Below are 13,812 nucleotides of genomic sequence, written 5' to 3' on the forward strand. Positions count from 1 at the left end.
GACGACTGGTGAGGACCAACAATAACGTAGAAGGATGGCACCAGCGTTTGAATCAAAGGGCAGTGAGGGACAACTTGGCTTTATATATTTTAATCCCCTTATTATACCGTGAGGCGTCCCTGGTAACCTTGCAATACCAACTGGTTTCTGATCAAAAGCTAAAGTCCAATCGCCGCAGGGGCAATAAAGAGAAACAGGAGCATATGTGGAAGCTTTGGGACCGTTACGAGGAAAAACAGATAAGCACCTCACAGTTCCTCAAGGAATGTTCGCGTTTTATCCCAGGAAGTGCCTGAACTAGAATTAGAAAACAGCAGTCTGTTTACTGGTTGTTATTTAACTTAAGTTAGTTGTAAGTATAATGTAAAAATAGCCACTGAGAACTGATGAGTTGGCCAAGACTTTTGCTCGTAAAGAGGGAATTGATTACCACTTGGACTGCCTTTGAGCAGCCTGAGGGCAGCAATATCCCAGGAACATCAACTAAATTTCGGAGACTTAAGGCAAAGTTAAATTCACACCAGTTACTCCATCTATCATCATTCTATTATGCAAAAAGAACCGCACGTCTATGGGTCATCCAATAATGTTAGCAGACTTCTAGATGTTACCACTGCTAGGCTTAGGCTCGGCTACAAGTACCTCTGGGAGTTTGTAACATTTGCTGATGTAGATTTGACTAAATGTAAACTCTGTCAGCAGAACTATTCGCATACTTTGCGTCATTATATAATGGAATGTGAAAAAATCGCGGAATTTAGAGATAACACCATCAATAGTGTCCAAGAAATGTGTAAGTACTTCATTCATAATGATGTGCTGCTCGAAATCTTAGCGAAGTATCCAAAATTTGCTTACTGTAGGTAATGCATGCACATGACTGTAAAGCTGCCGCCCAGTTGGGTGGGTGTGGAGCACATGACTAAAGCTGCCGCCCAGTTGGATGGGTCTGGAGCACATGGCTGTAAAGCTGCCGCCCAGTTGGGTGGGTGTGCAGCAAGACTAGTAACTGTGTGGCTCACCATAGATGTAAAGTGCCTTGTATAGTGACTGTTGTGAGCCTCTTGTTGATCACTTGTGACACAAAGATTATTGATGTGTGTATTTGTGTAGGTGATTAGATATGTATGTGTATGTATATATGTATACGTATATATATATATGTACATGTATGTATGAGAGTGTGTACATGTATATATAATATTAATAATTTTGTAACTAGCGTCACAAATTATTATTTATTTAGCTAAACGAACTAGAGGGTTCAGTTCCTGAACCGATTATGTGCCTCTGTAATCCTTTACACCACCGCCCGCGGGATGGGTATGGGGTGCATAATAAAGAAAGAAATAGAGTTGAATTGGCCTGATTAAGACTTTATGACCATGTAATCTATGTTTTGCTCCACTACTTACTGGTTGAGTATGGAGTGCATAACAAATAATAGCCTCCTTCGGGGGCGCCTTGTTTCTAAACGTGTTAGTCTTAAATCCTTTAATCTCAAATCTTGCTACAATGTACCTCTTAATATATGTTATGTACTCTCGCAACCCAATGTACCTTCTTGTATATAAATAAATAGATTTCAACTGTAAGGGGGTATGGTTTGCACCTTGTTATTCTAATAATGGATAAATAATTCTAATAATGGAAGCGCTAATTATATGAACAAGTGCCATGTATTTATTCAGACGAGAACAACAGGGAACACAAACCAGCGCATATACGAACGGAATGGTTTGTATGTACAAACTTCTCAGTGAACGAAGTTGTTTCTAGCCCGGTATCCGAAATTGCAGTATACGACTTGACCAGTCCCCGACCAGGATGAGTTTCATATTCACTTTTACTTATTTATTTATGTATTTATTTATTTATTTATTTATTTATTTATTATTTATTTATTTATTTATTTATATTCAAGAAGGTACATTGGGTTTTTGGGAGTACATAGCATTGTGTTTACATTCTTGTGAAGCCACTAGAAGCAAAGCGTTTTGGGCAGGTCCTTAATCAATAAATAAATAAATAAATATATTTTTATTCAGGTAAGGTACATACATACAAGGTAAGATACAAAGTTGATGGATTTATAGATAGAGCTAGTACATACAATGCCTAAAGCCACTATTACGCAAAGCGTTTCGGGCATAAAAAACTTAAATGACTAAAGCTTAATACTAATTGAGCATAAAAAGTAAAATGAAAACATAGCTGAAAAAGCAGCACAAATACAATTCTGTCGACAAACAGCGCTCTTTAAAAAAAACAGACATTGGTTGACAATATTGTCAATGACAATGTTCTATTGTTACGTAAAGTATGGTGACAAATAAACACAGACACTAAGATACTATATATATATTTGGTCGAATATACAGAAGTACACAGGTGATACTTTGGTGTGAGTTGGGCGCACTGAGCGTCGGTACAGTATCTCGCAAGTGTCTGCTCTAGACCACACTTGAAAGTAGACTGGTTAATGTTTGCTATTCTGCTGCTTATATGCTCTGGCAACACCTCACCGTGTTGCCCGGGCAACGCCTCACCTCATTCATCTCCAAAGGTTGACAGGAATATTAACAAAGCATTTGGAGCGAGTATATTATTGGGATAATCTACTCGCTACAGAGGGGTAAGGTAGGTTACAGGGAATTTATTAGGTATAGCTTCGTTTTTATCTTAAACTGGTTGAGAGAGGTACAGTCTTTAACATGGTCGGGAAGGTCATTCCACATTCTGGGCCCCTTGATTTGTAGAGCATTTCTAGTTTGATTAAGTCGTACTCTAGGAATATCAAAACTGTATTTATTTCTGGTGTGGTGCTCATGGGTTCTGTTACAACCTTCTATGAAGCTTTTGAGGTCAGGATTGGCATTACAGTTCAGCATTTTATATATGTATAATACACATGAGAGAATGTGCAGTGACTTAATATCTAACATATTCATAGATTTGAGTAGGGGTACTGAGTGATGTCTGGGTAATCTGGGTAAAAGTGATGTTAGTGTAATCTAACAGATAATATTAAGAAGGTAAATTCTAGCAAAATTTATAAAGTGTTAACAGGTACATTGTAAGAAAAAATTTAGAGAGATTAGTAGGTATATTAAAGTACATTGAACTTTGATTGATAACATTGATAGCTTGATTGATAATTTGACAAAGATTACCTGGCACAATAAAGCATATTGATAGCACATATAAGCACCCCTATACAATAAGTAAAGGGGTCTGGTAGCTGAGTGGACAGAGTGCAGGACTCGGAATCCTGCAGCCCGGGTTCGATTCCTGGCGCCGGCAGAGACAAATGCGCAGAGTTTCTTTCACCCTGATGCCCTTGATACCTAGCAGTAAATTGGTACTTGGGAGTTAGACAACTGTTATGGGCTCCTTGCTGGGGGTATGTGTGTGCGTGTGAAAAAAAATAAATAGTAGTAACAGTTGATTGATTGACAGTTGAGAGGCGGGCCGAAAGAGCAGAGCTCAACACCCGCAAGCACAACTAGGTGAATACATACCCACATGGCTTAGATACATGTATTGGGGGATTGGGTAGTGTGGTGTTGTGTGTTACTGAGGAAGTCTTGGTTGTAGGGTTGATATAAAATAATAAAATAAATAATAAAATAAATGAATGTTTATTTAGGTAAGGTACATACATACAAGAAATTTTTACAAAGATTGGTGGACTTATAGATAGGGCTAGTACATACAATGCCTAAAGCCACTATTACGCAAAGCGTTTCGGGCATGTAAAACTTAAATGACTAAAGCTTAATACTAATTGAGCATAAAGAGTAAAATGAAAACATGAAATGAAAACATAGCTGAAAAAGCAGCACAAATACAATTCTGTCGACAAACAGCGCTCTTTAAAAAAAAAAAACAGACATTGGTTGACAATAGAGGGGTAAGGTAGGTTACAGGGAATTTATTAGGTATAGCTTCGTTTTAATCTTAAACTGGTTGAGAGAGGTACAGTCTTTAACATGGTTGGGAAGGTCATTCCACAATCTGGGTCCCTTGATTTGTAGAGCATTTCTAGTTTGATTAAGTCGTACTCTAGGAATATCAAAACTGTATTTATTTCTGGTGTGGTGCTCATGGGTTCTGTTACAACCTTTTATGAAGCTTTTGAGGTCAGGATTGGCATTAGAGTTTAGCGTTTTATATATGTATAATACACATGAGAGAATGTGCAGTGACTTAATGTCTAACATATTCAGAGATTTGAGTAGGGGTACCGAGTGATGTCTGGGGCCAGAGTTGGATATTGTCCTAATAGCAGCTTTATGTTGAGTAATTAGAGGATGTAAATGATTTTGGGTAGTAGAGCCCCAAGCACAAACACCATAGTTGAGATATGGATAGATAAGGGAGTAATAGAGTCACCAGGGCAGGGCGGGGTACATAATATCTGATCTTAGAAAGAATGCTAACAGTTTTTGAAACTTTTTTTGATATATTTAGAATGTGTCCCTGGAAATTCAGCTTGTGGTCAATGAGAATGCCAAGGAATTTGCCATCTAATTTGTTACTAATTTGGGTATTGTTTATTTTGAGATTTATTTGATTAGAGGATTTATTGCCAAACAGAATACAGAAAGTTTTGTCAATGTTAAGGGTGAGTTTATTGGCAGTTAGCCAAAGATGGACTTTATTTAGCTCAGTATTTACTGTGGCATTTAGAGCAAGGGGATCAGGACTGGAGTAAATGAAGGTTGTGTCGTCAGCAAATAGAATTGGTTTGAGTTGTTGGGAGGCATTTGGAAGGTCATTAATGTAGATGAGAAAGAGGAGAGGGCCAAGTATGCTGCCCTGAGGAACACCAATGTTGATGGGTAGGGTGGGAGAAATTGAATTATTCACAGAAACATACTGGAACCTGTCAGTAAGGTAGGATTTGAGGTATTGCAGGGAGTGTCCTCTGACTCCATAATGATGTAATTTAAGAAGAAGGTTTTGGTGGTTGACAGTGTCAAAAGCTTTACACAGGTCCACAAATAACCCAACAGGGAACTCATTTTTATCAAGAGCTGTATGAATCGAGTTAAGCATACTAATAAGTGCATCGTTAGTGCTTTTTTTGGGTCTGAAGCCATATTGGCAAGGCCTAAGTATATTGTGTTTGGCTAGATACGAGTAAAGCTGCTTATAGATTAGTTTTTCAAAATTTTTTGACAAGTTTGGCAGGATTGATATAGGTCTGTAGTTGTTAACATCTGTAAGATCACCACATTTGTGGACAGGCGTTACTCTCGCTTTTTTCAGAATATCTGGAAAGGTTTGGAGTTCAAGTGACTTGTTGAAGAGCAATGCAATAGCAGGGGCTAAAGATCTGGAGGCTTTTTTGTAAATTAAAGTTGGTATCTCCTCAAGGGCACTAGACTTGGTTTTAAGGGAAAGGATTATCTCATTGACGTCAGTGGAATTAATAGGCTTTAGGTACAGAGACTGTGGATAGTTACCTGTAAGATAGTCCTTAATGTCAGTACTGGAAGATGGAATATCATTTGCAAGGGATGAACCAATGGAAGAGAAGAACCTATTGAACTCAATAGCAGAATCAGAGGCTGAAAGCTGACCATCGTTATTGGACAGGAGTGTTGGTTTGTTATTTAAAGTCTTCTTTGATCCCAATATTTGTGAAATTGTGCTCCAAGTTTGTTTAATGTTGCTCTTTATTTGGGTAAATTTATCTTCGTAGTATTTAGTTTTGGCTCGTCTAATTATCTTAGATAGCAATAATGAGTAATTCTTTGAGAATTCTTTGGAGACAATTCCTAACCTATACTTCTTCTCAAGGTCATGTTTTTTATTAATGGATTTAAGTATTCCCTTTGTAAGCCAGGGATTGTTAAGCCTTTTGGTTGTGACTTGTTTTGTAAGCATAGGATAGTGGGTGTTATAAAGACTAAAAGTTTTTTGAAGAAAAGATTGCACTGCTAGGTTGATGTCCTCTATGTTACCTAACTCGGACTCCCAGTTGACATTATCAGCAGCAGTTATAAAATTGTCTATAGCAGTTTCATTGTGCAGTCTAAAACTTAACTCTCTTGACTCTAGAGGTGGTTTGCTAATGTTAGTTAAGAGAAATGTGGGGTAATGGTCTGTAGTGCTATCGGTGATTATACCTGAAGTAAGCGGAGAGGTTATGTTTGTCCAGATGTGATCTAGAGTCGTGGCAGTGCTATCAGTGATTCTAGTAGGTCTAGTGATTAAGGGTATGAGGAAGCAGGAATTCATACAGTTGAGGAAGCTAACAGCAGTAGGGTGTTCAGGCTCGCAGAGGTCAATATTAAAGTCCCCTGCGATAATTAGATGTTTTTTTTCAGTCTGTTATCAAGTATTAGATTTCTAAGGTTTGAGTTGAATTCGGACACATCAGTGTTAGGAATTCTATAGACTGCACCAACAGACAGGACAGATTCGGCACCCTTGACTCTGAAGCTGGCGAAGATATACTCCCCATAGCAGTCTCTAGTTCTAATTTCTTTTAAGCATGTTAGTTCTTGGTGGTAGTAAAGAGCAGTGCCACCACCTCTCTGAAGTTGACGACAGTTGTGAATTGCCGAGTAGTTAGGCATGTTAAAGAGTTGAGTAGTATCCTCTTTCAACCATGTTTCAGTAAGTATAATAAAAGAGAATTTGTTGTCAATAGTTTCAATCAAGGCACTAACATCATCGAAGTGTTTACCTAGGGATCTAACGTTCAAGTTGATTACAGAGATATTGTGATTATGAGTTAATACATTGTTTACATCATGTGCTGCAAAATATCTGCAATTTAGTTCATTAAAGTGATGATTGTCATAGATAGTGGATAAGAGGTTTAGTTCAGGGTCTATACTTGTCTGCATAAAAAAGCTGGTTGCAGGAAAATAAGGCAAGAAAGGCAAATTACAAAGTAGAATTAAGCTATAAAAGGGGGAAAAAATTATAAACAATAATATACCAAACAAACACAATATGAACAACAAAAGAAAAAAATGAGGTAGCTTACAAGGGGCTTACAGGGGTACAATGGAGTAAGGGAGTATGGCGAGGCTAGGCAACCTAGGTAATAAATGAAATTAAAGAAAAAACATATAAACATGGACTATACAAAACAAAAGATATAGAAATACAAAACAAAGATATAAACAAGACTATACAATACAAAAACAAATTGAGCAAAAAAAGAAAAAATGAGGTAGATTGCTTACAAGTACTCTCAGGTACACTGTAAGTAACAATTTGCAATTTGAAATACAGTCAAAGCCAGGGGTACAATGGAGCAAGGGAGTATGGCGAGGCTAGGCAACCTAGGTAATAAATGAAATCAAAGAAAAAGTTGAATATTAAACATAGGCAAATTTAAGCTAATGATTATAAACTATCAATAGTTCAGTTATGACTGTGCAATTAATAAGACCTGAAGAAATATTAATGCACTCAATTAATTAAGTTCAGTAAATGACTAGTGAAGAGTAAGTTACAAATTAAGTCAAAAAATGAAACAAGGAGACTAAGGATACCTAGCCCCACTAGTTGACAAGGGGGTTAATTCATTGAGAGTGATGATATGGTGAGACAAACCACATTGGGAGAGGAAAGTATTGAGGTTCTCTTCATTAGCAATTGTAAACATTTTGCCCTCTGTGGTCTTTCTCACCTTTGTCAATCCATCTCTAACGAAGCACTGATGAATCGCATCTGGGTTTTGTTGACGGATTTGACGCAGGCGGTAGAGGAGTTGCTGTCTGTTCCTAGTCAAGCACTCGTTGATGTATAATCCCTTTCGTATGGATGCAGCTGTCCGGACAAGATGGGATTTCATGAACTGGGAAGTCAGCTTCAGGCGAATTTTCCGCTGGTTTTGACCTGATGGATTCTTTTTGCCTACTCTGTAGGCAGCAATAATGTCAGTTTTGTTTAAAATGACCTGCAATTCGTTTTGTATGAGAGCCTGAGCTATTTCTACACACTTTTCACCTTCACGTTCCACAGGTATATCTTGGGACGACACAATAACAGAGTCTAGCAGCTTTTGTTGGTCTTGTTCTTCCTGGGAGACGGAACGTTGGGCGGATAATGTACTGATACATGCAGTCATTTTACTGAGAGCTTCCTCCTGTTTTTTTATGGCTTCATCAGTTTTCAGAAGATTGTTTTCCTCACGGAGATCATTCAAGTCATGCTGGAGTTGGTCTTGGCTAGCCTTAAAGTTTCTAATATCCTCGCGGAGGAGGGTTTATTTATTTATTTATTTATTTATTTATGCATATACAAGAATGTACATAAGGAATGTGAGGATACAATTATGGTAATTACAGTCTTGTAAAGCCACTAGCACGCGCAGCGTTTCGGGCAGGTCCTTAATCTAAGAAAATTTTAAGGAGGTAAATACTTGCAAAATTTATAGACAAAAAAATGATAACAGATTACATGGAATGAAAAAAAAAAAAAAAAGATGAGAGAAAATTATAGGTACAGTATATTAAAGCACATAGGTAGCTATGATTGATTGCAATGACAGCTTAAAATGGTAGTTGACAACAAATTGGTAGGCACAATACAGCAGAAACAATATAAGATTGATTGCAATGACAGCTTGAATGGTAGTTGACAAAAATTGGTAGTCACAATACAGCATATGGCTAGCACATAAAAGAAGACAGCAATGAACACAATGATAAGGTTTGATATTACATAAAAATTAGGAGATTGGATACCACTAGGTACAGAGCAAATTTAAAGCTCAGTGTAGGAAACTAAATAGATGAAGTTAGGTACTTTTTGGTTTTGCTTTTAAATAAGGCAAAAGTTTTACAGTTTTTCAATTCACTAGGGAGTGAGTTCCATAGACTAGGTCCCTTAATTTGCATAGAGTGTTTACACAGATTAAGTTTGACCCTGGGGATATCAAAGAGATATTTATTTCTGGTGTGGTGATAATGGGTCCTATTACATCTGTCCAGGGAGAGTTTCAGAGCATGGTTTGCATTTAAGAACAGGGTTTTGTAAATGTAGTTGACACAAGAGAATGTGTGGAGGGAGTTAATATTTAGCAAGTTTAGAGATTTAAATAAGGGAGCTGAGTGTTGTCTGAAAGCAGAGTTAGTTATAATTCTGATAGCAGATTTTTGCTGTGTGATGATGGGCTTAAGGTGGTTTGCAGTGGTAGACCCCCATGCACAGATACCATAATTAAGATAGGGGTAGATTAGTGCATAATATAGTGAGAGGAGAGCAGAGTTAGGAACATAATATCTGATTTTGGAGAGTATACCAACTGTCTTAGAGACTTTCTTAGTTATGTGTTGAATGTGGGTGCTGAAGTTGAGTCTCTTGTCTAGGAATAGGCCAAGAAACTTGCCATCATTTTTATTACTGATGTTAATGTTGTCTATCTGTAGCTGAATTGCATTTGATGATTTGCTTCCAAATAAGATGTAGTAAGTCTTTTCGATGTTTAATGTTAGTTTGTTCGTTGACATCCATAAGTGGACTTTTTTTAATTCATTATTCACAACATTATTTAGTGTATGTGGGTTGAGGTTTGAGTAGATAAGGGTAGTATCGTCAGCAAACAATATAGGTTTGAGAATATTAGAGACATTAGGCAGATCGTTTATATATATAAGAAATAGAAGAGGTCCTAAGATGCTGCCCTGTGGCACTCCAACGGTAATTGGTAGAGTGGAAGAAGTTGTATCATTGATGGTTACATATTGGTGTCTGTCACTAAGATAGGATCGGATGTAGTCAAGGGCAAGGCCTCGGATTCCATAATGCTGGAGTTTAAGTAAGAGGTAGTTGTGATTAACAGTATCAAAGGCTTTTCTTAGGTCAATGAAGAGTCCAATCGGAAACTCATTTTTGTCAAGGGCTGAGTAGATAATGTCAAGGAGACTAATGATTGCATCATTGGTACTCTTTTGGGACCGGAAGCCAAACTGGCAGGGGCTGAGTATGTCGAATTTTACGAGGTAGGAATAGAGCTGTTTGTAAATAATTTTTTCAAATATTTTTGATAGAATGGGTAGATTTGATATTGGTCTACAATTGTTTATGTCCGCCGGATTGCCTCCTTTATGGACTGGCGTTACTCTTGCTTTTTTGAGGATATCAGGGAAGGTGTGACACTCTATAGATTTGTTGAACAGTAGTGCTATGGGTGGGGCAAGGGCATGGGAGGCTCTCTTGTACACAATGGACGGAATTTCACTGGTGTTCCCTGCCTTGGTTTTTAGAGAGTGTATGATGGACACAACATCTGCCGGGCTGATTGGTGAAAGAAGAGTGTTTGGATAGCTGCCTGAGAGATATGTGTTAATATGTGTCTGAGTCTGTGGGATTTTACTGGCAAGATTAGCACCAACCGATGAAAAGAAACTATTAAATTCATTTGCCATTTCTAAATCTTTATTTCTTGTTGTTGATGGAGATTTGCGCGGTTCGCTAGATTCTCATTTTGAAGACTCAAGATGATAGCATTTTGAGACTCGAGGACTAGGCACAACTTTTTGAACCACTGATTCTCGGTCAAGTTAGGGAAATCCAGTGAGGGACCGGAAGCTCTCTTGAATTGCGTAAACTGGGATGTTAGCGTGTTAATAAGAGAGGATTGAGAGGACACCGCTCCCTGGCTCAATGGGGAGGAGGGGAGGGCAGCACCGCCGCCACGGACCCCAGAGCTTCCGGACGGAGAAACACGAAGGTTGTTAGAGTTGGCCAGGATGGATGCCTTGTTAAGGGGTTTGATGCCCTTATTACCCTGCGCAGTCACATTTTTAGGAGACATGATTGGTTAGAATGGACTTGGAGTATATGTTGTGAAGAAACTTGCGTCAGGCAGCGCGGTGGCGGGCAGCATGTACTGATACTTACAGCCGTAGAGGATTGTTTTGAAATTTGTTTGAGATGGAATGAGTTGATTTTGGTTGGTTACTTTGGTTTTGCTATAACATGCTTGGACTCCATGTACTTAGCTGCCGGTGGGTGGCGGTCTACATCATCTGGCAGTACTTTAAGGGCTGAAATACAGCTTAGAGTGAGGAGCGTAGCGTGCACTCAACCGCGAGAACTCCTTGTAAAGCCATTGATATATATAAAGCCATTGCTTGGTTACTGACTTTAATACTTAAACTGATACATGACTAGTAGCTACCAAGCTTGGCGGGCGTCCTGTACGCTCTCTGTTTACCTTCTGCTGGCGTCTCAGCCGCCGCACATAGAAAACGGATGGTACCGTTTTCTGTGAACATGACATCCCTCCTTTTGAAAATGAAAATGAAAAATGAAAATGTTTATTTAGGTAAGGTACATACATACAATAAATTTTTACAAAGATTGGTTGACTTGTAGGTAGAGCAAGTACATACAATGCCTAAAGCCACTATTACGCAAAGCGTTTCGGGCATGATAAAACTTAAATGACAAGCTTAATACTAATTGAGCATAATGAGTAGAATGAAAACAAGAAATGAAAACATAGATGAAAAAGCAGCACAAATACAATTATGTCGACAAACAGCGCTCTTTAAAGAAAAACAGACATTGGTTGACAATAGAAGGGTAAGGTAGGTTACAGGGAATTTATTAGGTATAGCTTCGTTTTAATCTTAAACTGGTTGAGAGAGGTACAGTCTTTAACATGGTTGGGAAGGTCATTCCACATTCTGGGCCCCTTGATTTGTAGAGCATTTCTAGTTTGATTAAGTCATACTCTAGGAATATCAAAACTGTATTTATTTCTGGTGTGGTGCTCATGGGTTCTGTTACAACCTTCTATGAAGCTTTTGAGGTCAGGATTGGCATTACAGTTCAGCATTTTATATATGTATAATACACATGAGAGAATGTGCAGTGACTTAATGTCTAACATATTCAGAGATTTGAGTAGGGGTACCGAGTGATGTCTGGGGCCAGAATTGGATATTGTCCTAATAGCAGCTTTGTGTTGAGTAATTAGAGGACGTAAGTGATTTTGGGTAGTAGAGCCCCAAGCACAAATACCATAGTTGAGATATGGATAGATAAGGGAGTAATAGAGAGTCACCAGGGCAGGGCGTGGTACATAATATCTGATCTTAGAAAGAATGCCCACAGTTTTTGAAACTTTTTTTGATATGTTTAGAATGTGTCCCTGGAAATTCAGCTTGTGGTCAATGAGAATGCCAAGGAATTTGCCATCTAATTTGTTACAAATTTGGGTATTGTTTATTTTGAGATTTATTTGATTAGAGGATTTATTGCCAAACAGAATATAGAAAGTTTTGTCAATGTTAAGGGTGAGTTTGTTGGCAGTTAGCCACAGATGGACTTTATTTAGCTCAGTATTTACTGTGGCATTTAGAGCAAGGGGGATCAGGACTGGAGTAAATGAAGGTTGTGTCGTCAGCAAATAGAATTGGTTTGAGGTGTTGGGAGGCATTTGGAAGGTCATTAATGTAGATGAGAAAGAGGAGAGGGCCAAGTATGCTGCCCTGGGGAACACCAATGTTGATGGGTAGGGTGGGAGAAATTGTATTATTCACAGAAACATATTGGAGCCTGTCAGTAAGGTAGGATTTGAGGTATTGTAGGGAGTGTCCTCTGACTCCATAATGATGTAATTTAAGAAGAAGGTTTTGGTGGTTGACAGTATCAAAAGCTTTACGCAGGTCCACAAATAACCCGACAGGGAACTCAATTTTATCAAGAGCTGTATGAATCGAGTAAAGCATACTAATAAGTGCATCGTTAGTGCTTTTTTTGGGTCTGAAGCCATATTGGCAAGGGCTAAGTATATTGAGTTTGGTTAGATATGAGTAAAGCTGCTTATAGATTAGTTTTTCAAAAATTTTTGACAAGTTTGGCAGGATAAATATAGGTCTGTAGTTGTTAACATCTGTGAGATCACCACATTTGTGGACAGGCGTTACTCTCGCTTTTTTTAGAATATCTGGAAAGGTTTGGAGTTCAAGTGACTTGTTGAAGAGCAAAGCAATAGCAGGGGCTAAAGATCTGGAGGCTTTTTTGTAAATTAAAGTTCGTATCTCCTCAAGGGCACCAGACTTGGTTTTAAGGGAAAGGATTATCTCATTGACGTCAGTGGAATTAATAGGCTTTAGGTACAGAGACTGTGGATAGTTACCTGTAAGATAGTCCTTAATGTCAGTACTGGAAGATGGAATGTCATTTGCAAGAATGAATACAGGATGAATGAATACAGAAAAAGAATGAATACAGGATGTCTACCATGCTTGTAGCACAAAGCAAAGTTATTGACACAAAGTAAGTTATTAACATATCAAGAGATATTGCAGACATTTAACATTAATTAAGCACACAAAGAATTTAAACAACTTAATCTTTACCACAAAGGATTTCAATGTTAAAAATACAAATGCAATGTTAAACAAACATGAAAGAAACTGTAATACAAAGTTACAAAATATTGAATGAGAGATCTGCATTATTCAAACAATATTAAATTTAGTTTAGCATAATAAGTAAATACTTTGCATTACATAGGAACACAATTAATCATCAAATCGTGTAGGGCGTTTAACATGACGTTTAGGACGAGAGTCCCCAAATACAATAATATCCCTCGATGAATTGTTTATTGAGTTATAACTCATTTTTTCTTTTTCCTTTGTACGACTTTGCACTTCATCATTTTCTACACTAGTTGGAATCACTTTGAAATAGGCCATATTACGTGTTATACTATGATCTCTATTACTAGCTGTTACCATAGTTCCTTTTACACTAATCACTTTATATGGTTTTGTATGATATGGTATATCTATTTTTCCCTCTTTTTTTCTTTTTAACGAG

The sequence above is a fragment of the Procambarus clarkii genome, chromosome 15 (genome assembly GCF_040958095.1).
Source record: "Procambarus clarkii isolate CNS0578487 chromosome 15, FALCON_Pclarkii_2.0, whole genome shotgun sequence".
Classification (NCBI taxonomy): Eukaryota; Metazoa; Arthropoda; class Malacostraca; order Decapoda; family Cambaridae; genus Procambarus; species Procambarus clarkii.